Source organism: Macaca nemestrina, chromosome 10, assembly GCF_043159975.1.
Source record: "Macaca nemestrina isolate mMacNem1 chromosome 10, mMacNem.hap1, whole genome shotgun sequence".
Lineage (NCBI taxonomy): Eukaryota > Metazoa > Chordata > Mammalia > Primates > Cercopithecidae > Macaca > Macaca nemestrina.
The window spans coordinates 28,279,268-28,305,055 of NC_092134.1; the positions used below are offsets into that span (position 1 = coordinate 28,279,268).

The 25,788-nt window shown below is 41.0% G+C and overlaps 1 protein-coding gene across 8 annotated transcripts in view; it reads left to right on the forward strand.

Annotated features, from left to right (window-relative positions):
* Positions 1–552: 552 nt before the first annotated feature.
* Positions 553–25,788, forward strand: part of LOC105497712 (solute carrier family 41 member 2) — a 143,741-nt gene continuing 118,505 nt past the window's right edge. For 2 of the 8 annotated variants that reach the window (XM_011768999.3, XM_011769006.3), the window contains exon 1: positions 553–680. The gene's annotated coding sequence lies outside the window, so the exon portion shown is untranslated. The other 6 variants (XM_011769002.3, XM_011769001.3, XM_071071205.1 and 3 more) reach the window with 6 other exon arrangements.

The following is a 25,788-nucleotide window of genomic DNA, read 5'->3' on the forward strand; positions in this document are numbered from 1 at the left end:
ACTCCTCAGCGCCCCGTGTGCTTGGCGCCTACACCTGCCTGGCACGGGGAGGGTGCTACGGGGCTGCCCTAAACCTCACCCCTTCGGCGGTGGTCCCTGCCCTTCTCGGCTCCTGCACTGCCCACACTATGCGCTGCCGGGCCGAAAGACACGTGCTTCGGTTTTAACCCCTGTCTGCAAGAAATGTAACCTCAGCCAAAAACAGGCCGCTGGTCTGAGAAGAGAAATCATGAGTCATGGATTCGGGGGTTCGGACCTTGGAGCAGGCGGTGAAGTGGGCGTGCGTGGGCTGGTGGGGAAGAGGGCTGCGGAAGGACGCCACAGCCCTTCTCTCCTGGGCAGGATCCCCAGAAAACTGCCCCCTCGCCGTCGTCCAGCGCCCCCGTTCCCGACAGCTGTCTGCCAGGGCGCGGCCGGGGTCCGGGCGGGGCGGCGCTGTCGCTCCAGATCGCCGCCCCGCGGGCCACATCACCAAGGCCCGGGCTTCCCCGGCGGCGGCGCGGCTGCGCTTGCGCGGGACTGCCGCGCGGGGGCGGGGCGGCAGGGAGTCAGGGGGCCGCGGGCGCCGGCGGCCGGGCTGTCAGCTCGGAGACGCCGCGGAGCGAGGAGGCGCGGGAGCAGGAAGGAGCCGTGGGCTGGGAGCCGCTGTCCTCCCCGCCACCACCGGTGCTGGGGACTAGGTGAATGCCCCTTCCATCCCCCGCCCCGGGTGTCTCGGTCCGGTCTGAGGAGACGGGGACCCTTCTCCTCACACCGGCCGCTGCCGCCGCCGCGCTCCGGCACAGGTGACCGTGGAGGGGAAGTCTCGGCTTCAGCCGCTGCACCGCGTTCGGGCGCATCCCAGGTGCAGGAGGGAGGTGGGGCCGAGAGGCCTGGGCTCGGGACCAGGCGGCGGGGGCGCGGGGAGCGGTGGGAGCGGTCCCGCCCGAGTCGCCGTGCCCCCTGCGGACGCCTCCCGGGGCCGCCGGGTAGCGCCCGAGCCCAGGCCCCCGCGCCTGCCCCACATCGGGCGATGGGAAGCTGCTCCGCGGCCGCCGCGGATGAGCGGTCTCGGGCGCCCAAGGCAGGGGCAGGCGGCGGGGGGTTGACTGAGTGATGGCTGAAGGTGAGCTGGGATGGAGATGCTGCGAGGCTGGCTCGGGCACACCCCATATGCCTGTTCAGGGCTCCGCGAGGGCCCCGTCACCCTGTTCTTTCATTCTTCTCTTTATATATATGGAGGATATCTCAATTTTAAAAGCCCAAATGCTCATTTATAGAGAGAGATGACACATATGTATGTGCTACCTATATACATTGATATGTATATTACGTATATATGTCATCTTTTTTTGTAGTGGACAATTTTTAAATTGAGATATACATCACATGCCATAAAACTCATTCTTCTAAAGTGTGGCTTTTAATATATTCACAAAGTTTTCCAAATATGACCACTATCCAGATCATCATCCCCAAAAGAAACCCTGTCTCTCTTAGTAGTCACTCCTCATTTCCCCTTGACCCCACCCCACTAGCCACCACTAATCTACTTGCTGTTTCTGTGGGTTTGCCTGTTGTGGAAATCTCATATAAATGGAAGCGTACAATATGTGGCTTTTTGGTCTGGCGTCTTTCACATACCGTAATGTGTTCAAGTTTCACTCATGTTGTAGTATGTATCAGTACTTTACTTTTTATAGCATATTAATATTGTATCAGTGTACCACATTTGTTTATTCATCAGTTGGTGAACATTTGGGTTGTTTCCAGTTTTTGGCCATTGTGTGTAATGCTGCTATGCACATTTGTGTACAGGTTTTTGTGGACATGTGTTTTCAGTGCTCTTGGGTATATATACCTAGGAGGGCAATTGCTCTGTGTTTAACTTTTTGAGGAACTGCCAAGCAAAGCAGCTGTACCATTTTACATTCCCACCAAGCAGTGTATGAGGGTTCCAATTTCTTCACATCTTCCCCAAGGCTTGTTACTTTTTACTGGTTATTTTTTATTATAGCCATCTTAGTGAGTGTGGAATGGTATCTCTTTGTGGTTTTGATTTGCATTTGTCTAATGAATGGAGATGCTGAGCATCTTTTCATGTGCTTATTGGCCATTCATATATTTTCTTTGGAGAAAATGTCTGTTCATATCTTTTACCCATATTTTAATTGGGTTGCTTGGCTTTTTCTTTTTCTTTACTTATTTACTTATTTATTTATTTATTTATTTTGGAGACTGACTCTCAGTCTGTCACCCAGGCTGGAGTGCAGTGGTGCAATCTTGGCTCACTGCAACCTCCACCTCCGGGGTTCAAGCGATTCTCCTACCTCAGCCTCCCGAGTAGCTGGGACTACAGGCATACACCACTTTGCCTGGCTAATTTTTGTATTTTTAGTAGAGACATGGTTTCACCATGTTGGCCAGGTTAGTCTCCAACTCCTGAATTCAAGTGATCTGCCCACCTCGGCTTCCCAAAGTGCTGGGATTACAGGCATAAGCCTTCGCGGTCAGTCTGGGTTGCTTGGCTTTTTATTGAGTTTTATTGTTCCTTTATGGAAAAAAAATTCTATTAATAGGTTTGGATACTGGCACTGACTTGAAAAAAATTCAGCCAATCTGATACTGAAAAACTTAATGCTTACTATTGGGTAAAGGTTGAATAAGTGCCACTTCAGTCTGTAAGAATACCCTACGTGTTCATTCTTGGACATCTTACTGCCCCTTTACATTTACTGCCCTGGTGTTTTGAGCAAGGCTACAGAAGGCATATTCCTGACTGGAGTCAAGAGAGACCACCCTTAATTGGTACTTTCATATATTCTATGCTCAATTTGAAAATCCCTGTTATCACGTTAATTGCAAGTAATTTATATTGGTGGCCAGCTGAACAAACTAACAATAAATGGCAAGAACAAATTACTCAAATTTTTATATGTTTAACTTCTCAGTAAAGTGGAGAATCTTGTTTTCTTAAGTTTGTGCAGTGTAGTTTTTATTACAATTATGTTCACGTGTGGGTGGTAAATAACTATTTTTGATGGCACAAAGGTTAAGAGCCACTTACAGCTAAATGAATGCTGCTGTGCTTATTTCATGGTTAATTTCTGAGTGCACACAAATTCACCATCAGGTCTTTCATAGCAAAAAACACCTAAAAAGTCCTGATGTTACCTCCCAGGAATTCAAACTCAATTTTCCACTGATCTAATATGATTGTTGATAAAGAAAAAAGTTATCCAATGATACTTGTTAAAGCATGGTAAAGAAGTCTATTCAGGACGACTGTGATAGGTGAAGGGACCATGGAATGAGATTTTGCAGTGTGGGAGGAAGACTAGGCTCAATTCTGAATATGGCATGGGCAAATGGGAATTTATAGCCAAGGAGCAGTGTTATGGTCAGTGGACAGAAAACTACTGAGAGGAAACATCGGGGGTAATGGATATTCAGACCAAACCAACCTAACAGGATTCTTGCTGAAGACAGGCCAGGTGATCAGACACCACCTGGGGGACAGTGGAAGATGAGGAACCTAATCAGATTGTGAGGTTAATCAGGCAGCAAGGGTAATCAGAAAGCCAGGGCCGGCTGGGTGCAGTGGTTCATGCTTTTAATCCCAGCACTTTGGGAGGCCGAGGCGGGCTGATCACCTGAGGTTGGGAGTGCTAGACCAGACTGGCCAACACGGTGAAACCCTGTCTCTACTAAAAATACAAAAATTAGCCTGGTGTGGTAGTGGGCGCCTGTAATCTCTGCTACTCGGAAGGCTGAGGCAGGAGAATTGCTTGAACCCAGGAGGCGGTGGAGGTTGTAGTGAGCTGAGATCACGTCACTGCACTCCAGCCTGGGTGACGGAGCAAAACTTTGTCTCAACTCGGGAAAAAAAAAAAAAAAAAAAAAAAAAAGGCGAGGGCCAAGAGTCAGGGGCTCTTGCTAAACTGACTTAGCAAGGTTCTTTGATAAAACCGCATTTTACAAGGAAGTGCGCAGATGGGCCTAGGAGAAGGTTCAGGAGCCTGAGTAAAATTTCGTCAAGAAAAGAATCTTTGTCATTGTTTAAAAGTATACTTCCCAATTTCCAAAACTTTATGGAAATACAAGTAAAGGTTTTCCAATGGAAATAATAGGTAAGCAACTGATAAAAAGCGTGTGAAGCACAGCCTTACTCTGCTCATCAACCTACACATGACAAAATGATGGATATATGAATTAACCCTTTTATGCCCCTGCCTTTATTTAGAAGAATGAGGCTGGTAATTTCAGGTTTATAACCCAAAATGTGTTTTCACTTTGTTTTAACTAATGAAATTATTATCAAACATATTGAAAATATCAACTATCCAACCTAATATTGATTGTTACCAACTTACTCAATGATGTACAAATATCCTGCAGCTACAGATGTTTTCCCAAATTGTCCTTCTCTGCCTCCTGGAGTTTTTAGTGGCTCTTATTGGGAAGGACTGAAAGTAGAGGGCAGTGACAATTGGGAAACGATATGGAGGTATCCCTGAGAAGTGATGGTCACAGCTGACCTGTCTCCTTTATGGTAGATGAGGGTAGAGACCTCTTTTCTTCTCTCTGAACGTACTATAGTTAGATTTATTTAGCTTAAAAATAACAAATATAGAACTATTTAGATGGAAATGACTAGAACTGTCAGTTACTCTATTTTAATGTGAATGGATTTAATCAGATTGCTTTCTTCTTGGTTAGCTACACTAAGGAAGTGGGAGTTTTGATTTGAGGAGGGATAGGAGATGTAAGTATTATGGGATCATGGAACATTTTGGAATTTTGGGCAAAATTTGCCCTATTTCTGAAAGTGAGGATGTTAAAAATGGAAAGCTTCGGCCGGGCGCGGTGGCTCAAGCCTGTAATCCCAGCACTTTGGGAGGCCGAGACGGGTGGATCACGAGGTCAGGAGATCGAGACCATCCTGGCTAACACGGTGAAACCCCATCTCTACTAAAAAATACAAAAAACTAGCCGGGCGAGGTGGCGGGTGCCTGTAGTCCCAGCTACTCGGAGGCTGAGGCAGGAGAATGGCGTAAACCCGGGAGGCGGAGCTTGCAGTGAGCTGAGATCCGGCCACTGCACCCCAGCCTGGGCGACAGAGCAAGACTCCGTCTCAAAAAAAAAAAAAAAAAAAAAAAGGAAAGCTTCAGATAGCGTGAGGGATCTGAAACATGAGAAAAGACTGAAACAATTTGGAAGGAAAGGTTGTAGGATATAAAGACAGATTCGATTTATTTAGACATTTTTGCCCAAGAAAAATGTCTGAATAGGAAAAGTGGGAACCTTTTCCTTCATTTGATCCCTCTTCCCTTTTGCCTGCCTGCTTCTCCATGCTAACTGTTCTAGGACCTGGAAATCAGACTGGGATTACTGTTGTTCGTGTTGAAGCTTTCAAGTGTGCTAGTTACACCCCTTTTCTCTCCAGATTCTAGTCAAATTGAGATCAGACTCAAGCCAGATGAGGATTTAAATACTATTAAAATAGTAGTGTAATTTTCATTTCTGATTAAAGCTAGATTGGGGAACTGAGCTTAGACCCATGCTTACTGTTCTTTCTTAATTTACCTACACAGATGAAACTGTTGCACCAGGAAATGGAAGGGAAAGTCCTGTCCTAAGGAGCTTATCTTGTAGGAGTTACAATGGAAAGGAAAACTTTCTGTCCTTGAGGGCACAGCAAGTCCAAGAGAGCCAGTGAGAGCTCAGGGGTGGAGCCTGTCTGAAAAGTTGACCTTTATACCTATCCTAGCAATTAGATAAGTCACTTTCCTGCGGGAGGAACCAGTGATGGGGGTGGAGAGAAAGAAAAGTGTTCCTTTAATCTTGTTTTCTCCTACTTAGAGGAGTGCAAGTTCTGTTGTCATTGCAGAGAGAAGTAAACAGCCATCCTCTCATAGTTAAATATGTTATGGGAAATAGTGTTTTGTAGGCTAGCCTAGGAACTAATTCACCATTTATAAAAATGAACTGACTATATATTTTCCTTGGAAATAGCTAAATCTCTTAGAAACTTTTGAGTGATTATTTTACTGTGTGGTTAAATATATAGATTATTCAAGTATATTTCCTTGTTTTACCAGTACTGGTTAAATATTTATGGAATGTCTAATACATAACAGGCACTGGGCTAGGCTTTGGGATTCTGTGATGAACAAGAATGGGTCCTTGCTCTAGTTTACTACCTAGAAAAACAATTAGTACAAGTTCCATTACAATAAAGCATAATAAGCATTGGTTAAGTGTAGAGTGCTTTGGAACGACAGAAGTAGGGGAACTTATCTATGAGGGCCAGGGACATGATGTTTAAGAGCTGAGATCTTAAGTTGAATAGGAAGTAGCTAGGTAAAAGGGAAGAGTGAGGTTGACCAAAAGTGTTTTGAGCTAAAAGAACATGTGGAAAGGCCAAGAGGTGTGCGAATGTGGTACACTAAAGTGACATATTTTTTTCTTTAACTGCAGGCACCTACTAGTAGATTGTGAAAGCAAATTAGTGAGTTGTAATCCAGATGTTTTTTTTTTTTTTTAAAGAAATACAGTAGAAAATCAGGGTGTGTCACTCAGATACTTACTGGATTGTAGGAGTAAGTAGGGGTGTTTATGCAGGATTTAGTTAAGTTGTTAAAGAATTTGGATTTATCTTAGTGGAAATAACAAGCTATTGAAAAGTTCTAATTGGGGGCTGATTAGAGATCTTTAGAAAAAGATCTCTTTGAGTACCTGGTCTTTCTTAACTCGAATGTAAACTTCAAATTCATTGGCCCAGCATTACAGGTGTTCCAAAACCTGGTTCCAATCTATTTCTTGTAAAAAATCTTCCCACTGTTTTTTTTTTTTTTTTTGAGACGGAGTCTCACGCTGTTGCCCAGGCTGGAGTGCAGTGGCGCAATCTCGGCTCACTGCAAGCTCCGCCTCCCGGGTTCCCGCCATTCTCCTGCCTCAGCCTCCTGAGTAGCTGGGACTACAGGCGCCCGCCACCGCGCCCGGCTAATTTTTTGTATTTTTAGTAGAGACGTTTCACTAAAACGTTTCACTGTGGTTTCACTGTGGTCTCCATCTCCTGACCTTGTGATCCGCCCGCCTCGGCCTCCCAAAGTGCTGGGATTACAGGCTTGAGCCACCGCGCCCGGCCCACTGTTTTTGTTATTGGAATCTCCCAGTTCATAAAGATTCGTTTGCCTAAGTACCTTTGCACCAAGACCAAAAGGTCTGTGAGAACAGATTTCTCTGGCAACTAGTATAGTGCCTGGCTCGCCATAGAGACTAAGCAAATCTTCGTTGATAGAGTCTAACTACCTTTAATATGAGGAACGTTATGCAGTAGTAGACATGACGTTGCTGTTTCTAGTAATGTCTGCTTTGGGACAAAGAAAAAGTTTTCATTCAAATTTTTTTTTCTCAGTTGAAATCATCTTAGTGATAGAATTGCATACATTTATTAAAAGATAATTTAACAAAGGTCATTCTTATATTGAAACAGTAGTAGAGATAATAAAAAGGACAATGAACATTGTGGTTTTGATGTTTCTTCTCCCAGGGAGTACAGGGCAGTGACACAGATTGCTCACAGGAGCAGCCAATCCAGAAATCATTTGTTTTGTTTGAATTTAGAGGCCTTCTCTGAGCACTCACCCAAAGGCAGTTTTAGAAAAATGGCTAAGGACAAAAGGAATAAATTATTAGGTTGGTGCAAAAGTAATTGCAGTTTTTGCAATTAAAAGTAATGACAAAAACTGCAATTACTTATGCACCAACCTAAATGGATGAAAATATATCAATCATATGAGCTTAATGAAGAGTCAACAGTAAATAGATTTTGTTCTTACAAATGAAAATAGAACATCCATATAGCCTAAAGAATTTACAAATAAGAATTTAATGATGTCAGTTTGTTGCCAGAGAATGAATGATTCTACTGTCACAGTATTATGACTTCACAGAATTAAATTGTGAAACCCAACCATAGAGGAAGAATTCTTTCAGTGTTTGGTTCTGATCAGTGGTAAAATAAGTTATGATAAGTTCATGAAAGGTAAGGAAATTTCAGTTCTGATTCAAATTTATCTTACTAAATTTTTGATTTGTGAAAATTTTGCTCATTAATTTTTAAGTTAGGGTTTATGTATCTTAAACTGGAATGCCAAAATCAAATTTTGCTAATATGGGATGGCTTTTAAAAAGCACTCAGAGAATTTTATCTTTTTATATTCCCCAGAGTCTTATTTTAAGCAGTACATTGTAGAACTAAATGGAAACTGTTAACTTGTATAAATTTCTCCTAAGGAAATAACTCTAAATATGGGAAAGTATTAGGCACAGAGATATTCATTTTCATTGCAAGGTAATTTAGCCAAATAATGTCCTGCTATAGGGAAATTATTTACTAAAATATGGCAATCCATTTGAAAAAGTTTAACCGTTAAAAATTCTTTTATAGAGCAGTAGTTTCTTCCTGTTAATTACTTTTTAAATTAAAAAGTAAAACGGCCGGGCGCGGTGGCTCAAGCCTGTAATCCCAGCACTTTGGGAGGCCGAGACAGGTGGATCACGAGGTCAGGAGATCGAGACCATCCTGGCTAACACGGTGAAACCCTGTCTCTACTAAAAATACAAAAAAACTAGCCGGGTGAGGTGGCGGCGCCTGTAGTCCCAGCTACTGGGGAGGCTGAGGCAGGAGAATGGCGGGAACCCGGGAGGCGGAGCTTGCAGTGAGCTGAGATCCGGCCACTGCACTCCAGCCTGGGCGACAGAGCCAGACTCAGTCTCAAAAAAAAAAAAAAAAAAAAGTAAAAAGTACTCAATTTAAAGAGAAGTTCAAATAATATAAAAATATGCAGAATCAAAAAAAGTGAAAATGGTATTTCAATCTTGCTTATATTACTGCTTACCCCTCCCCCAGCCACTTCAATCTAGGCATACCCAGTTCCTTAGAGGTAAATGCTTTGAGCACTTTGGTATTTGCCTTGCAGATCTTTTTCTAATCCAGTGGTTTTTAAACTGTGAGGAGGAGTTTCAGGGTCTTCTCAAGTTGGATAACATGGGGACCCAGTGGTTGGAAACCAGGGTGCTTCAATGGGTACTATTTTGCTTTTACAAAACTGTTTTATTTGTTAGGATTTCACATAGGGTTTAATTTAAATAAAGGGTTCCTCTGCATTGAAAATAAAGGTTTAGCCAACCACAGTTCCTGTAGTCCCAACTACCTCAGGAGACTGAGGTGGGAGGATGGCTTGAGTTCAGGAGTTCGTGACCCACCCTGGGAAAAGTAGTGAGACTGTGTTAGTCCATTCTCACAGTGCTATAAAGAAATACCCAAGACTGCCTAATTTATGAAGGAAAGAGGTTTAATTGACTCACAGTTCCGCATGCGGAGGCCTCAGGAAACTCATAGTCGTGGTGGAAGGCAAAGGGGAAGCAAGGGCCTTCTTTACATGGCAACAAGAGAGAGAAAAGTGTGAGGAGCGAAGGCAGAACAGTCCCTTATAAAACCATCAGATCTCATGAGAACTCACACACTTTCACGAGAACAGCGTGGGGGAATCCACCCCCATGATCCAACTACCTCCGTCCAGGTCTCTTTCTAGACACGTGGGGATTATGGGGATTACAATTCAAGATCAGATTTGGGTGGGGACACAACCAAAGCATATCAGAGCCCCTGTCTCAAAATTAAAATCAATGAATAAATGGAAGTTTAAAAACAACTGTCCTAATTTAGAAAACAAAGTCCTAAGCCCCTTAGTCAGGCATTCCATGTCTTCCCCAAGTTTCTCATTTTGCTGCTTGGTCATATTGAATCTTCTCTTCATATCTTCCCATTTTCCCATCATTTTCTGCCTGATTACCGTTCACCTCATTGAAAGGCACTTTTCCGTCTCTCCCCTCCCAGCCTCCCCTCAATTTCTCTAAATCTTACCTTTCCTTAAAGGTTCAGTGTACCAGCCAGGCACGGTGGCTCACGCCTGTAATCCCAGGACTTTGGGAGGCTGAGGTAGGCGGATCACCTGAGGTCGGGAGTTTGAGACCAGCCTGCCCAACATGGAGAAGCCTTGTCCGTACTAAAAATACAGTATTAGCCAGGCGTGGTGGCGCATGCCTGTAATCCCAGCTACTCAGGAGGCTGAGGCAGGAGAATTGCTTGAACCCAGGAGGCAGAGGTTGTGGTGAGCCGAGGTTGCGCCATTGCATTCCACCCCGGGCAATAAGAGCGAAACTCTGTCTTAAAAAAAAAAAAAGTTTAGCTCACCATCATTTTATTCATTCCTCCTTTCAGCTTGTAGTTGGTGAACACTTACATTTTGTCCAATACTGTGTAGGTAATATGCAGAATTTTGTAGCAAAAGCTCATAGACTAATAAAGGATGATCTTAATGTAAATAGGTGAAATAATGTGTTATAAAGCAAGAGCATTCTGGGAGCAGGTACTAAAGTTTTAAGTGGTCTCTTATTTCTTCCACACTGTTTTGTATTGGTACTTATAAACAAGGCAATTTATGATATTACTTTTCTGGATCTTCAGAAAATATTTGTTCATTTTATTTATTTATTTATTTGTTTGAGATGAAATTTCTCACTTGTTACCCAGGCTGGAGTGCAATGGTATGATCTCGGCTCACCGCAACCTCTGCCTCCTGGGTTCAAGCAGTTCTTCTGTCTCAGCCTCCCGAGTAGCTGGGACTACAGGTTTGCGCCACCATGCCCAGCTAATTTTGTATTTTTAACAGAGACAGGGTTTCTCCATGTTGGTCAGGCTGGTCTTGAACTTCCAACCTCAGGTGATCCGCCTACCTCGGCCTCCCAAAGTCCTGGGATTACAGGCGTGAGCCACCGTGCCCAGCCATATTTGTTCATTTATTGAGTAACAGAAGACAGTGCAGAGATAGTTCACTTATGAATCAGAGGTGAAACCTGGGAAGAAGCTATTTCCATTCTTGAGCAATAAACTGTGTTCAAAAATAACTTGAATCCAGTTTACTGGGTTCCAGTGTTGGGCATGAAAGGAGCTGGGAGGGAACACTGATGATACACCTTGGTTCTATCATCCTCGTGCCCATGGCTGCGTACACTGTTGCTGGAGGATTAGAACACAGAGAAATATCTGCAGTGGCTTCCTTATCATTAACTGGTTAGTCAGAAAGTCATGAACTCAAGTCCTGTGTCTTTATCTTACTAACGTTGTAACTTTGGGCATATTATCTAACCTCTCTGAGATGCAGTTTTCTAAACTGTAAAGGATGAACATACCTATCTTCTAGGTTTTTCACAAAAGATAAAATGAGGTCAGTATATATAAGAGAAACCGATTCTTTTTGCTTTAAGTAGTGTTGATGTAGATAGAATGGGTGATCTCCTTTCCTTTAGGTTTAAGTTTTTACATATTTTGTAGGACTTATTGATTAGAGTTTAGTTCTTTGGAGCAGCGCTTTTTTAGTCTGAGCGTGGCATTTTGATAAGCTATTCATATTCCTGGTAAGTGTAAATGATATAGTAAGCAAATTAGGCCAAAGGACTACTTCCTGGAGAAATAAACATTTTTTTCATCATTATCCAATGTATTCTACTGGGACTTAACAAAGGGCTACTGTTATAAATATGACAAAGAAAGCAAAATTTTTAGGGATCCCTAGCTCCCAAAAGCTCAGCTGCTACATTTTATCTGCTACGTTCGCCTGTCTTTTAGATAAGAAACAATAAAGAATTTCCATAACAACAATTTTAATTATTTCAGAGAAAAGTCAGCAAACTGTGTTGTCACATTTCTAGATTAGTGGAGTTTCAAAATGACCCCAGGCAAACTCATAGTGGATTCTAATGCTTTCATGAGTTCTGGTTGAGTAGACTTAGTTCATTAGCCCAGGATAACCCTTATTGTGTGAGTTAAGATAATCTGGTTTATTTGTAAGTTATAAAAATGTTATTTAGATGTCTTTTGTGAATTAAAATATATGTGAGATATGATATTTAGATTAAAAAAAACAGTATTAGGGCTAGTTCCTAATCCAACTTTCATTGTCTTTTTTTCCTTTTAAAACATTGTGATTCCCTGAAGACTTGTACTTTTTGGTATACATATGTACTGTTTAGTATGTATTTATATTCGTCAGTGCACGCACATATATATATGTAAAATATGTATGTAACTTAAAAATATACTGGCAGTTTAATGAAAAATAGAATGTTATATAAAATATAAATACTAAAATCCAGTTGATTTTTTTAATAGAAAATTAGAACAAAACAGTTTATCTTAAAATTAAAAGCCAGTGGCCAGGCATGGTGGCTCACACCTGGAATCCCAGCACTTTGGGAGGCTGAGGCGGGTGGACCTGAGGTCAGGAGTTCCAGACCAGCCTGGCCAATATGGTAAAACTTCGTCTCTACTAAAAATATAAAAATTAGCCAAGCATGGTGGTGTGCACCTGTGGCCCCAGCTACTCAGGAGGCTGAGGCAGAAGAATTTCTTGAACCCAGGAGGTGGAGGTTGCAGTGAGCCGAGATAGCACCGCTGCACTCCAGCCTCAGCAACAGAGTAAAACTCTGTCTCAAAAAAAAAAAAAAAAAAAAAAGATAAAAATAAATTAAAAGCCAGCAATTCAATACAGTAATGTACAACATTTTTGTGATTGTATGACATAGTATATTTCATTAGTAAGAAGAGAAAGAGGTGGGAAGTTAGATTTTGAGCCTTTTATGAAAATGTGTAATAATAGTGATGAATAGTAATAATATTAGCTAACATTTATTGAAGTCTGTTCTAAGCACTTTATATGTATTAAGTCATTTAATCCCCACAATAAACCAGTGAAGGAGATGTATTTACATGAGAAAACTGAGGTATGGAGGCATAGGTCCCACCGTTTGTGAAAGTCGGGATGTAAGCCAGTTTGACTCTGAAGCCCTAGCTCTTAACTGCTCTTATTATCATTATTGTGTTGACACTTCTTGACAGTTAATTTTTGGAAGCAGATTGTCTCTCTTAATTGAAGTGTAAAGATTTGACAAATAAGTCACTTGAAATTCCCCCATAAAAATCACTCAATACAAGTTATATTTCATCAAATGAAAGCATTGCAAACATCTCAGTAAACTTTGTACAATTTCAAACATAGCATAAAGTACTTGCCATAAAGATTCCACATGAATAATACAACTTTAAATAAGTAGTTAGTATTCTCTTTTTAAAAATGTGCCTGGGCCAGGTGTGGTGGCCCATACCTGTAAACCCAACACTTTGGGAGCCCAAGGTGGGAAGACAGCTTGTGGCCAGGAGTTCAAGACCAGCCTGAGCAATGTAGTGAGACCGTCTCCACAAAAACTTTTTAAAAATTAGTTCCAGTTACTAGGGAGGCTGAGGTGGGAAGATTGCTTGAGCCCAGCAGTTCAAGGAAAAAGTGAGCCAGGAACACACCACTGCACTCCATCCTGTTCCTCCTGGGCAACAACGTGAGACTGTATCTCTACAAAAAAAAAAAAAAAAAGAAAGAAAAAGAAAGTGCCTGATTGAAATTTGTAAACTTAGTTATGGGATTTTGTTTTTTTGTTTTTTTTTTTTTTTTGAGACGGAGTCTCGCTCTGTCACCCAGGCTGGAGTGCAGTGGCCGGATCTCAGCTCACTGCAAGCTCCGCCTCCCGGGTTCACGCCATTCTCCTGCCTCAGCCTCCCGAGTAGCTGGGACTACAGGCGCCTGCCACCTCGCCCGGCTAAGTTTTTGTATTTTTTTAGTAGAGACGGGGTTTCACTGTGTTAGCCAGGATGGTCTCGATCTCCTGACCTCGTGATCCGCCCGTCTTGGCCTCCCAAAGTGCTGGGATTACAGGCTTGAGCCACCGCGCCCGGCCTGTTTGGCGTTATTTTCATTTTGAATTATATGTGATGGATTGAAGGGAAAATACACCATGGACTTGGTGTATCACCTTGCTTCACCTTGGAGGTTGATGGTTCATTTGTAGTTATTTATTCACAAGTATGTAACCGATATAAAATATAAGTGAATTATGGCTATGAAAAAATGGAGTACAGCAGAATTCTGAATTGTCTGAAAGTATTTAGGATGTATTAATTGAATGAAGGCTGTCACCTTTTATTTAAAGATAACTGTAGAATATTGATTGAGAAAATTTTTTGGATATGTTATGAAATGGAAAAAGCAGGTTGGAAAGCAGTATGTCCAATTTGAGCCTATTTTTGTTTTAAACGTGTATTTGGAAAAAATATAATAAATTTATATATACCAATATGTCATCAATGACTGTCTCTGGATGGTGGATTTTCAGGATAAACAGTTTTTATTTATCTTTTGTTGTTTCTTTTTCTTTTCTTTTCTTTTTTTTTTTTTTGAGATGGAGTCTTGCTCTGTTGCCCTTGCTGGAGTGCAGTGGTGCGATCTTGGCTCACTACAAGCTCCACCTCCCACGCTCACGCCATTCTCCTGCCTCAGTCTCCTGAGTAGCTGGGACTACAGACGCCCGCCACCACGCCCAGCTAATTTTTTGTATTTTTAGTAGAGACAGAGTTCCACCATGTTAGCCAAGATGGTCTCAATCTCCTGACCTTGTGATCCCCCTGCCTCGGCCTCCCAAAGTGCTGGGAATACAGGTGCTACTGTTCCCAGCCTTCTTTTCTTTTCATTATTTATTATTTTTATTTATTATTGTTTTTGAGATGGAGTCTTGCTCTGTTGCCTGGGCTGGAGTGCGGTGGTGTGATCTCAGCTCACTGCAGCCTCGCCTCCTGGGTTCAAACGATTCTCCTGCCTCAGCCTCTGGAGTAGCTGGGATTACAGGTGTGCGACATCATGCCTGGCAAATTTTTGTATTTTTAGTAGAGACAGGGTTTCACCATGTTGGCCAGGCTGGTCTCGAACTCCTGACCTCAGGTGATCTGCCCACTTTGGCCTCCCAAAGTGCTAGGATTACAGACATGAGCCACCATGCCTGACCTCTTTTTTTCTTTTTCTTTTTACATTGAATACATATTACTTTTATGAAAAAAATTAAAACAATGGGAGAGAACTCTATGCCAGTGGATATTAGAAACACACTTTTAAATAATCCGGGAAAGAAGGGTAGTTGGGAATTTTTATGAGCAAAGATCACTGTATGACAGCTAAATTGGCCTTTGGGGTGGTTTTGAGAATAGTTTTAGCGTAAATTTCATTTTGGGCTTAGAACCCTCCAGAAAAGAGTTCTTTTGAAAACAAACCCACAAACTGCCATTTGAATGAAATAGTGCTCAGCCCTGACCAAAGGGTAGAAGAGAAACTTGATTGCAGGAGTAAAGAACTCAGAGTTAGGTCATTGTTTCAACTTGATGCCCAGATAATTGAGTAACATGATACTGTGTACCTGTGATTTACGTAATCTCAATTTAGTCTCTTGTGATGAGTTGGTGCACCTGAACTGATTTATGGAAAGTGCAGTTTGGGGAAGGTAGAAGATTGGCCTCATCCCCTGGGTGGTGCCATTACGAAGGTGTCCCAGAGAGGGAAGGTGATGTTAGGCCACCACCTGAGGAAGACCTCGGTGTGGAGGCTGCCCACTTTATCATCTAATGGGAGGTAATGTGCTTCAGTGCCACCAGTTCATGGTAGAGTGCTACTTCTCTCTGGGGATAGGGGAAAGAGAAGGGCTTAGTGGATGAGTGCTCCAAGTAAGTATTTAAGATGTGATAGCCGTGAAAATTATGAGATATTCGTGGTCTAAGATTGTAGAATAAAAATGATAACCTTATAGATGGCAAGTAATTGTTTTCTTTTACATTTTTTTTCCCGCAGTTACAAAATTTAATAGAGTGAAAACAGAGCTCCCATACAAAGGGAGGGGACCCAAAGAGGGTAGCCGTTGCTGGCTCGACTGCCTGGGTTTATATCCCGATCATTGTCCCTCCCACTGTGCTCTCAGGTGATAGATGATTGGCTATTTCTTTACCTCCTGTTTTTGCCTAATTAGCGTTTTAGTGTGCTCTCTTTACTACCTGATTGTTTGGGTGTGAGCTAAGTTGCAAGCCCCGTCTTTAAAGGTGGATGCAGTCACCTCCCCAGCTAGGCTTAGGGATTCCTAGTTGGCCTAGGAAATCCAGCTAGTCCTGTCTCTTAGTTCCCCCTCTCAACTTGGAAAACTCAAGTGCTGTTGAGGAGGTTGGCTGACGACTGCTCTAGCTGCTTCCTGCTGAATTGGGGTGTAATAGGGGTTGTGCTGTTGAGATTTCCTTGGGAAGGGTGCCTTCAATGTCATTAACATCGGAGCATGGGCTAGCAGGCTGGTCCAGGGGTCCTGGGTAGATCTTAGTCATGGACTGCATCTGGGGCTCCATTTGAAGAACAATTTGTAGCTTTACAGCTTAGATTCTGGAAGAGACAAACTTAACAAGGAGGTTAAAGATACAGGATCCAAAGAGGAATAACAATATTATAGCTGCTAGAGGTCCTAAGAAGGGGAGAATCCAGGGCGTCCATTGGCTGAGGAGGCCCCAGGGTCCAGTGTTTTGAAGCTCCTCTGTTCTACATTGTATTCAATTTCGAATTTCTTTAACTTTCTCAGCGAGGATTCCAGATTGATTAACATAATTTACTTTTCTTAAAAAGATGATTTTGTTTTTCTTCTAAACATTGATACATTGGCTCCCTTTCTGCCTTTCTCTCCTCTTAAAAAGAAGGTTTTTGCTTTTTTTTCCTTTTAAACTTTAACCCATTGGCATCTTTTCTGCACCTTAAAATTCTGGAAGCTTTTAACTTTCAGTTTAATTATACAGAGTCAAGTGTGTATTTTAATTTGGTCCCAGAGTGGGTTTTGCATTTTAAAAATTGAACTGTGAGAGTATAAAAATGTGTTAAGGATAAAGTATGAAAGCATACTTTTATATGAATCCTGAATAACAATTTCTACTCATTTGAAATGCTAATGAACTGCAGTTATTTAGTTTCTAAATTTAGCTATTTCAGATTTATAAGTGCCAGGGAACTCACTATTTCTTGTAGGTATTTTTTATAAGCTGACTCTGTGTAACAAGATAGAGTACATAAGAATAAAACATAAATAATACAACTTACAGAGTACCAGAGAAAATAAAACTAGGAGTATACCATTAGATGAGTAAGTCAGTTATGAAATTTGAGTCTCAGATGTAGCTGTAAGTTTCCTCACTGCTAAAGTAAAAAAAGCTGGCTCAATTTTTATTGAAGAAAAGCAAAAATACTATTTTTAAGTAGTAAGGCCTTCTGTAGCTGTAATTTCTAAATAAACATTCCCGTGACTATATAGGAGAGGAGGTGCTGAGTGATGAGGAGGTAAAGTTCTCTGAAATCATTTGCAGGAAATTTATGAATTGTGTCTTTTTTTGTTTGTTTTGAGACTCTGTAGCCCTTTTTTTTTTTTTTTTTTTTTGAGACAAGATCTCACTCTGTAGCCCAGGCTGGAGTGCAGTGACACGATCATGGCTTACTACAGCTTTGACTTCTCAGGCTCAGGTGATCCTCCCACCTCAGTCTCCAGAGTAGCTGAGAATACAGGCATGCGCCACCATGCCTGGCTAATTTTTGTATTTATTTAGAGTTGGGTTTCTGCCATGTTGCTCAGGCTGGTCTCAAACTCCCTGGCTCAAGCCTCCCAAAGTTCTAGGATTACAGGTGTGAGTCACTGTGCCCCGCCACATGTCAATTGTAAGAGAGAGTCATTAAGTGTTTGGTAGTTTTTAAAAAATAAGATACATGTAAGAAATGTTTAAGATAGAGTAGGGGAAATAAATATACCTCTCTTTTTTTGTTGTTTAAAAGCACTTTCTCAACTTCAAAATAGAGTTCTCTAATTCACCTTGTTTGCATCCATCTACTGGTTGACTTGTCTCAGACAGCAGTGCTAATACTTTTGTTAATTGTTTGTTCCTGTATTATAAAAACTGTTTATTCATCGCTCTCAGTGTAATCAGAATTCCAAGTTAAATGATTGAATTATTTTTCACTTTTTAAAATTTAATTTTACTTTAAGTTCTGGGAGACATGTGCAGAAGGTGCAGTTTTGTTACATAGGTTTACGTGTGCCATGGTGATTTGCTGTACCTATCAACCCATCATCTAGGTTTTAAGCCCCACATGCATTAACTATTTGATATTTTTCACTTTTCAGTCGCCTGGTTTGATAGGAGCTAGATATAATCTAACTGATAGAATGAACTGTACTCTGTTTATGCAATCTACTTAGGTCTTTGGACACGTAGCATATTTATTCTGTCAATATTTTCTCAGTTAAGAGTTGGTTTAACTGGATTGTGTTTGAGTTGATTGATTGGCTTGCTTCTGATGTATCCTTCTTCTAAATAAAAATTCCTTTAAAAATTTATATTAATTTTTTTTGGGAGGCTGGAGTTGAGGGTTGTGATTCTGAGAACAAAATCAGTGGCTCTGGGTCTGGTTTTATTTCAAAAATTATTTTAGATGTATTGAGGATTTATTATATAGAGGATTTATTCAATGTATCTGTTATTTCTTCTGTAGGCTTAAACAAATCCTTTACAAATGTTTAGGCATGTAGAAACTTTAGGATTGATAAATGTTATGACATTATTCTTTTCTATCAGTGGGCAACCCTAGAACTGAGCAATTGTTTTATGGAATCAGCTAGCTTTGGGGTATCAGTAGCTAAATTGTGTCTGTGATGTCTCAAGCGCTCGTGTTTGTGCAGATAATTCAGGACCATCCAGTTTACAGCAATTCAGTGTTACTGACATGACAGTTAATTGTCCTTTCACCTCTCTTCCATGTTCCCCAACTTGTTAAGAAAGTTTGACATCACTGTCTGTTTCCTAAATTAAACCTATATGAGTTCTTGAATTCAGTTTCAGTGGAAAGTTTCTAGGTTAAGCAAAAAAGTCAAGATTTTTCTTAGGAGCTAACTTTTCTTATTTTTAATTTTTTTTAATTTTTACTTTTTTTTAGATGGAGTCTTGCTTTGTTGTCCAGGCTGGAGTGCAGTGGTATGATCTCGGCTCACTGCAACCTCTGCTTCCCGGGTTCAAGCAATTCACCTGCCTCAGCCTCCCAAGTAGCTGGGACTACAGGTGTCTACCACCATGCCCAGCTAATTTTTTGTATTTTTAGTAGAGATGGGGTTTCACCCTATTGGCCAGGCTAGTCTCGAACTCCTGACCTCAGGTGATCCACCTGCCTTGGCCCTCCAAAGTGCTGGGATTACAGGCATGAACAAACTACCATGCCCGGCCAGGAGCTAACTATGTATTTTAGCAAAAAAAAAAAAAAAAGGGAGATACTTTCAGATACTTTCATTCCATTTTAGAGGTGAGCCTTTAAAAAAAAATAGCAAACAGAAACATAGAGAGGAGGTATAAAGAAAAAATGAAAAGAACACTTGCAGAGTGGCAAAAGTAAGAATATATAATGACCATAAAGAGTCAATTTCTGGGTGTGTCTGTATGTGTGTGTGAGTGTGTGTGTGTGTGATAGTACCATGGATTTTAGTATGTTTATATAAATATACATACCTGCTCAACAAGTTGGGATTTTCAACTAAATGAAATAATTACTGGTAATAGATTGCATTAGAACTTCTTCTTGTTTTTTTTTTTTTTTTTTTTTTTTTGAGACGGAGTCTCACGCTGTTGCCCAGGCTGGAGTGCAGTGGCGTGATCTCGGCTCACTGCAAGCTCCGCCTCCCGGGTTCCCGCCATTCTCCTGCCTCAGCCTCCTGAGTAGCTGGGACTACAGGCGCCCGCCACCGCGCCCGGCTAATTTTTTGTATTTTTAGTAGAGACGGGGTTTCACTGTGGTCTCGATCTCCTGACCTTGTGATCCGCCCGCCTCGGCCTCCCAAAGTGCTGGGATTACAGGCTTGAGCCACCGCGCCCGGCCAGAACTTCTTCTTTTATTGTTGTGGGAAGAAAACAAAACGTTAAACTCCAATTTAATACCTTCCTTAGTAATTAAGAATGACCTGTGTCTCCTGACTCTCAGCTCTGCTAGATTTCCTAAGCATTGTTATTTAACTTTTGCAATGGAATAGAATGCCTCTTTCAGTGCAACAGGCAGAGTTTCTCCAAGATTCTGGTTTGGTAAATCCACACACATACAATATACTTCATTTTCTTTACTTTTTTAAAAAAGCAATTTTATGGCTGGGCACGGTGGCTCATGCCTGTAATATCAGCACTTTGGGAGGTATAGGCAGGAGGAAGTGATCACTTGAGGCCAGGAGTTTGAGACCAGCCTGGGCAACATAGCAAGACCCTGTCTCTACAAGATATTTAAAAATTAGCTGGGTGTGGTGTCTTGCACCTATAGTCCTAGCTACTTGGGAGGCCGAGGTGCAAGGATCACTTGAGCCCAGGAGTTTGAGGCTTCAGTGAGCTATGATTGTACCACTGCACTGTAGCCTGAGTGACAGAGCAAGAACCTTTTTTATTTTTGTAAGTAAAGTTGAATTCATAAGGAGCGTCTGATCTTATTTTCTTTTAAGTCAATGATTCCCTGACATGACTGTATAAACCAGTGGTAAACTATGACAAAGCTCTCGCAGGGAACATGAAATGAACTTTTCCATAAATGTAAATGTGTTCGATGAAAAGGACTGCCCTTTAGTCTGAGATTTTGTCCTTTCTATATTTTGGCATTAAAATGTATACTCATTTTTTAGGAAAAGACTGTTTTATGACTTTGTAAAATTTCGGAGGAAATTTAAGTTTTTGAGATTCAAATGTTTGGAAGCCAGTGTTTTAAAACTCCTTGACCATAGACTGGAACCTTTAAGTGCTCAGTATGTCAGAGAGACTCTTCTAAACTAAAATGAATAGGAATCTATGGGTCAGATTACTTTTTAAGACATACACTTTTTAAGTTAGCTTTTGTTAGATTATGCTGTGGTAACAAACAATTCCAAACTCTCAGTGGCTTTCCGGGACAAAGCTTTATTTCTTTCTCCTGTTATGTGTAGCCTGTGGATTGATGTGGGGTGGCTGTGGTCGCTGTATCTCTCCATGTGTCTTTGTCTTGGGACCCAGTCTGAAGAAGCAGCAACTGCCTAGGACATGCCATTCTCATGATAAAGAGACATAGCTGAATTGTTTCTGTTTGTAGGTGTTGCTGATGCTCTTATTCTGTTGGCTAAAGGGAGTCCCATGGCCAAACCTGATGCTATTGCAGATGAGGAAGTATAATTCTCCTATAGTCCCTGCAAATAACATGGCAACAGGTAGGGACAAGAATCCTCCTGCAGGAGGGGAGCAATAATGGGGAGTAATAATAACATCCATCACAGTATCAATCACATTGAAGCAGTCTTGTATATGCACAATTTGAAAAACAATAATAAGCACTAGGTACCTACCACCAAACTTAAAAAATATAACCAATACCTTTGGAACCTCCTGGGTGCTTTTGTATCACTTCACCAAATGTAAGCACTCTCTTGAAATGTGTGTTTATCATAACCTTATTTTTATATTACGTTGTATTGATATGCCACAATTTATCCTTTCTCATAGATTAATTCCTTTTTTTTTCTAGTATGAATAATGCTACCAAGAACATTCTTTCATGTGTCTTCTGGCGTACAGTGTATATTTCCTTAGGGCAGGGATTTAAGGATGAAAATGCTGGATTGTGGGGTACATGCCTCTCAGTTTCGGTAGATAATGCCAAATTGTTTTCCAAAGTGGTTTTGGCAGTTTATACTTGCACAAGTAGGGCTGTATGCATTACCACTGCTTACATCCTTGTTCACGCTTGAAAACCTGATAATATCAAATGTCTGGTATATTAGGTATAAATCAGATTCCTTTTTGAATGTATCAGGAGGTGCTTCTCAAAGTAACACAAATCCTTTGGGATACCATTTAAAGTGCAGATTTCTATTCAGGAGGTTGAGTTGGGATGAGAGCTGACTGAGGTCCTGCATTTCTTAGTCTCCCAGTTGATGCCATGCCATTGGACGCGAGACCACACTTTGATACCAAGAATCTAAGGCACTAAATACAGTCATGCATCACTTCATGAAGGGCTTAACGATGGGAATAAATTCTGAGAAACGTGTTGTTAGATGCATTTCATTGCTGCGTGATCATAGAGTATGCTAACACAAACCTAGATGGTAGAGCCTACCACACACCAAGGCTGTATGGTATGGCCTATTGCTCCTAGGCTACTGTACAGTAACATGCTGTACAAACCTGTTGTTACACAATGGTATTTGTGTATCTAAAAATAGAAAACGTATAGTAAAAACAGTAGAAAAAAATAAAAAATGATACACCTGTATAGGGCACTTACCATGAATGGAGTTTTCAGTACTGGAATTTGCGCTGGGTGAGTCAGTAAGTGAGGGGTGAGTGAATGTGAAGGGCCAGGACATTACTGTGCACTACTGTAGACTTTATAAACACACTTAGGCTACATAAAATGTACAAAAATATTTTTCTTTGTTAATATTAAACTAACTCTAGCTTACTGTAACTTTTAATTTTTCATTGTTTGAATTTTAATTTAAATAATTGTTTAGAGGCAGGGTCTTGCTCTGTCATCCACTGGGGTGCAGTGCACAATCGTAGCTCACTGTAATCTTGAACTCCTGGGCTCAAGGAAAACTCCCACCCTGGCCTCCCAAAGTGTTGGGATTACAGGCATGAGCCGCCGCACCCAGCCTGTAACATTTCTACTTTATAAACCTTAAATATTAAAAATATTGACTCTTTTGTAATACTATTTAGCTTAAAACACACACACATTGTACAGCTGCACAAAATATTTTCCTTCTTTGTTTCTTTATATACTTTTTTCAATTTTTGTTTTTTTTCTTTTACTTTTTAAAACTTTTTAATTAAAATCTAAGACACACACTGATACAGTTTGGCTCTGTGTCCCCAGCCAAATCTCATCTTGTCGCTCCCATAATTCCTACGTGTTGTGGGAGGGACCCAGTGGGAGGCGACTGAATTATGGGGGCAGGTCTTTCCTGCGCCATTCTGATGAGAGTGAATGGGTCTCACGAAGTCTGATGGTTTTTCAAAAATGGGAATTGCCCTGTACAAGCTCTCTCTTTGCCTGCCACCATCCATGTAAGATGTGACTTCCTCCTCCTTGCCTTCTGCCATGATTGTGAGGCCTCCCCAGCCACGTGAGTCCAACTAAACCTCTTTCTTTTGTAGATTGCCCAGTCTTGGGTATGTCTTTGTCAGTAGCATGAAAATGGACTAATACACACACACCTTAGCATAGGCCTCCATAGGGTCAAGAACATCACTATCACTGTCTTCCACCTTCCATCTTGCCCCACTGCAAGGTTTTCTGGGCCAGTAGCACACAAAGGAGCAGGTATACATGCTAAAATAATATAAAAGGTATAGTATAGTAAATACATAAACCAGTAACAGAACCATTATTTATTATCATTGGCAAATATTATGTACTATATATACGTAACTGTCTGCGTTATACTTTTATATGACTGGCAGCACAGTAGGTTTATTTATACCAGTATCACCACAAACGTGTGGCTGATGCCTCATGCTATGACATACATTTTGACAACTTCGATGTCACTAGGCAACAGGAATTTTTTTTTTTTTTTTGAGACAGAGTCTCGCTCTGTTGCCTAGGCTGGAGTGCAGTGGTACGATCTTGGCTCACTGCAACCTCTGCCTCCTAAGTTCAACCAATTCTCATGGTTCGACCTCCCGAGTAACTGGGATTACAGGCATGTGCCTTCATGCCCAGATAATTTTTGTATTTTTACTAGAGACAGGGTTTCGCCATGTTGGCCAGGCTGGTCTCAAACTCCTGGCCTCAAGGGCTCCGCCTAGCACAGCCTCCTAAAATGCTGGAATTACAGGCATGAGCTACTACGCCCAGGCTGGCAATAGGAATTTTTGAGTTCCATTATAATTTTATGGGACCGCCATCATATATGTGGTCCATCCTTGACCAAAATGTTATGCAGTGTATAACCGTGGTCAGAGTGGCCTTTGTGTTGTCTGCCCGTAGCACCTAAAGAGTCTTTGGAACAAGACCAGTAAATAACAACATTTGTTACATCCAACTGAATCTAAGATTTTTGAATCATGCTTCATCTTTTTATTGACAGTACATGAGCAATTTAGATAATTCTTAAATTTTATTTATTTTTAATAAGTAATTATATGATATGTAATGTGATATTTTGATCTATGTATACATTATAGAAAATATTCAATCAAGATAACTAACATATACATCACCTCACTGACATCATTTTTTTGTGTGTGTGTGGTGAGAATATTGAAAATCTATATATATATATTTTTTGGCATTTTGAAACATAGAATATATTATTAACTGTGGTCAACATACAGTGCAATAGATCACCAAAACTTACTCTTCCAGGCCAGGCACGGCGACTCATGCCTGTAATTCCAGCTCTTTGGGAGGCTGAGGAGGGCGGATCACCTGACGTCAGGGGTTTGAGACCATCCTGGCTAACATGGTGAAACCCCATTTCTACTAAAAATACAAAAAATTAGCCGGGCGTGGTGGCGTGCCCCTGTAATCCCAGCTACTCAGGAAGCTGAGGCAGGAGAATTGCTTGAACCCGGGAGGTGGAGGTTGCAGTGGGCCAAGATTGCACCATTGCACTCCAGCTTGGGCAGCAAGAATGAAACTCCGTCTCAAAACAAACAATAAACCAAAAACTGTCTCTCCCAGGAACTAAAACTTTATACCCTTTGATCAACAACTTTCCTTTCCCCATTCCTCCTCCTCCCCACCACCCATTGTAACCACCTGTCTACTCTCTGTTTTTAAGATATCAACTTTTTCAGATTCCACATAAGTACAATATTTTTCTTTCTGTGCCTAGCTTATTTCAATTAGCATAATGTCCTCTGGTTTCACCCATGTTGTCAAGAATTACAGAATTTTCTTACTTTTTAAAGCTGAATAGTATTTCATTGTAGTTTATAAACCACATTGTATTTATCGATTCATCTGTTGATGAACACCTAGACTGCTTCCATATCTTGGATATTGTGAACAATACCGAAATGAACATGGGAGTGCAGATAGAATCCCAAGCCACGATTTTAACCACTCTACTTTCTGTACCGGTTGTAGATGCTCTTTTTTCTTTTTCTCTAAACATCTCTCTTGTACAAATATTGGCTGTTAAGGAATAAAGTAGTGGATCTTTTCTTCTAAGCATTTGTTGCTTTATAGTTTACAAAGAGAGTCCAGAATTTAAACCTAAGCCACGTAAGTTTCTGAATAGCTTATATTGAAGTAAGAATACTAGGAGTTCTAAAGACACTGGTTCTTCCCCACTATGCTACTATCAGATTAGTATAACTTATTAAAGTAGCTAGAGATAAATATCTCAATGGCACTCTTTAAGCACATTAAAGCCAGTGGAAACTGCCCAATTTTATTTCCTTTTTTTTTAAATTTACTTTTTTTTCCCATTCATTGATGGATTGATGGATAACAAATACAGAACAAATGATTTTAATTTTGTGGTATATATGCACAATGCCCATTTTAAATCGACCATAAAACTTAAACAATTTTTTTTTTTTTTTTTTTTTTAGTAGCTTTACGAGTACAAGTAGTTTTGGGCTACATGGATGAATTGTATAGTGGTGAAGTCTGGGATTTTAGCGCACCCATCACTCAAGTAGTGTGCATTGTACCCAACAGGTAGTTTTTGTCCTTTACCCTCCTCCCACCCTCCCCCTTTTTGAGTCTCCAGTGTCCATTATACCCCTCTGTATGCGTTTGCATACCCATAGCTCAGCTCCTACTTAAAACTAAGAACATGCAGTAG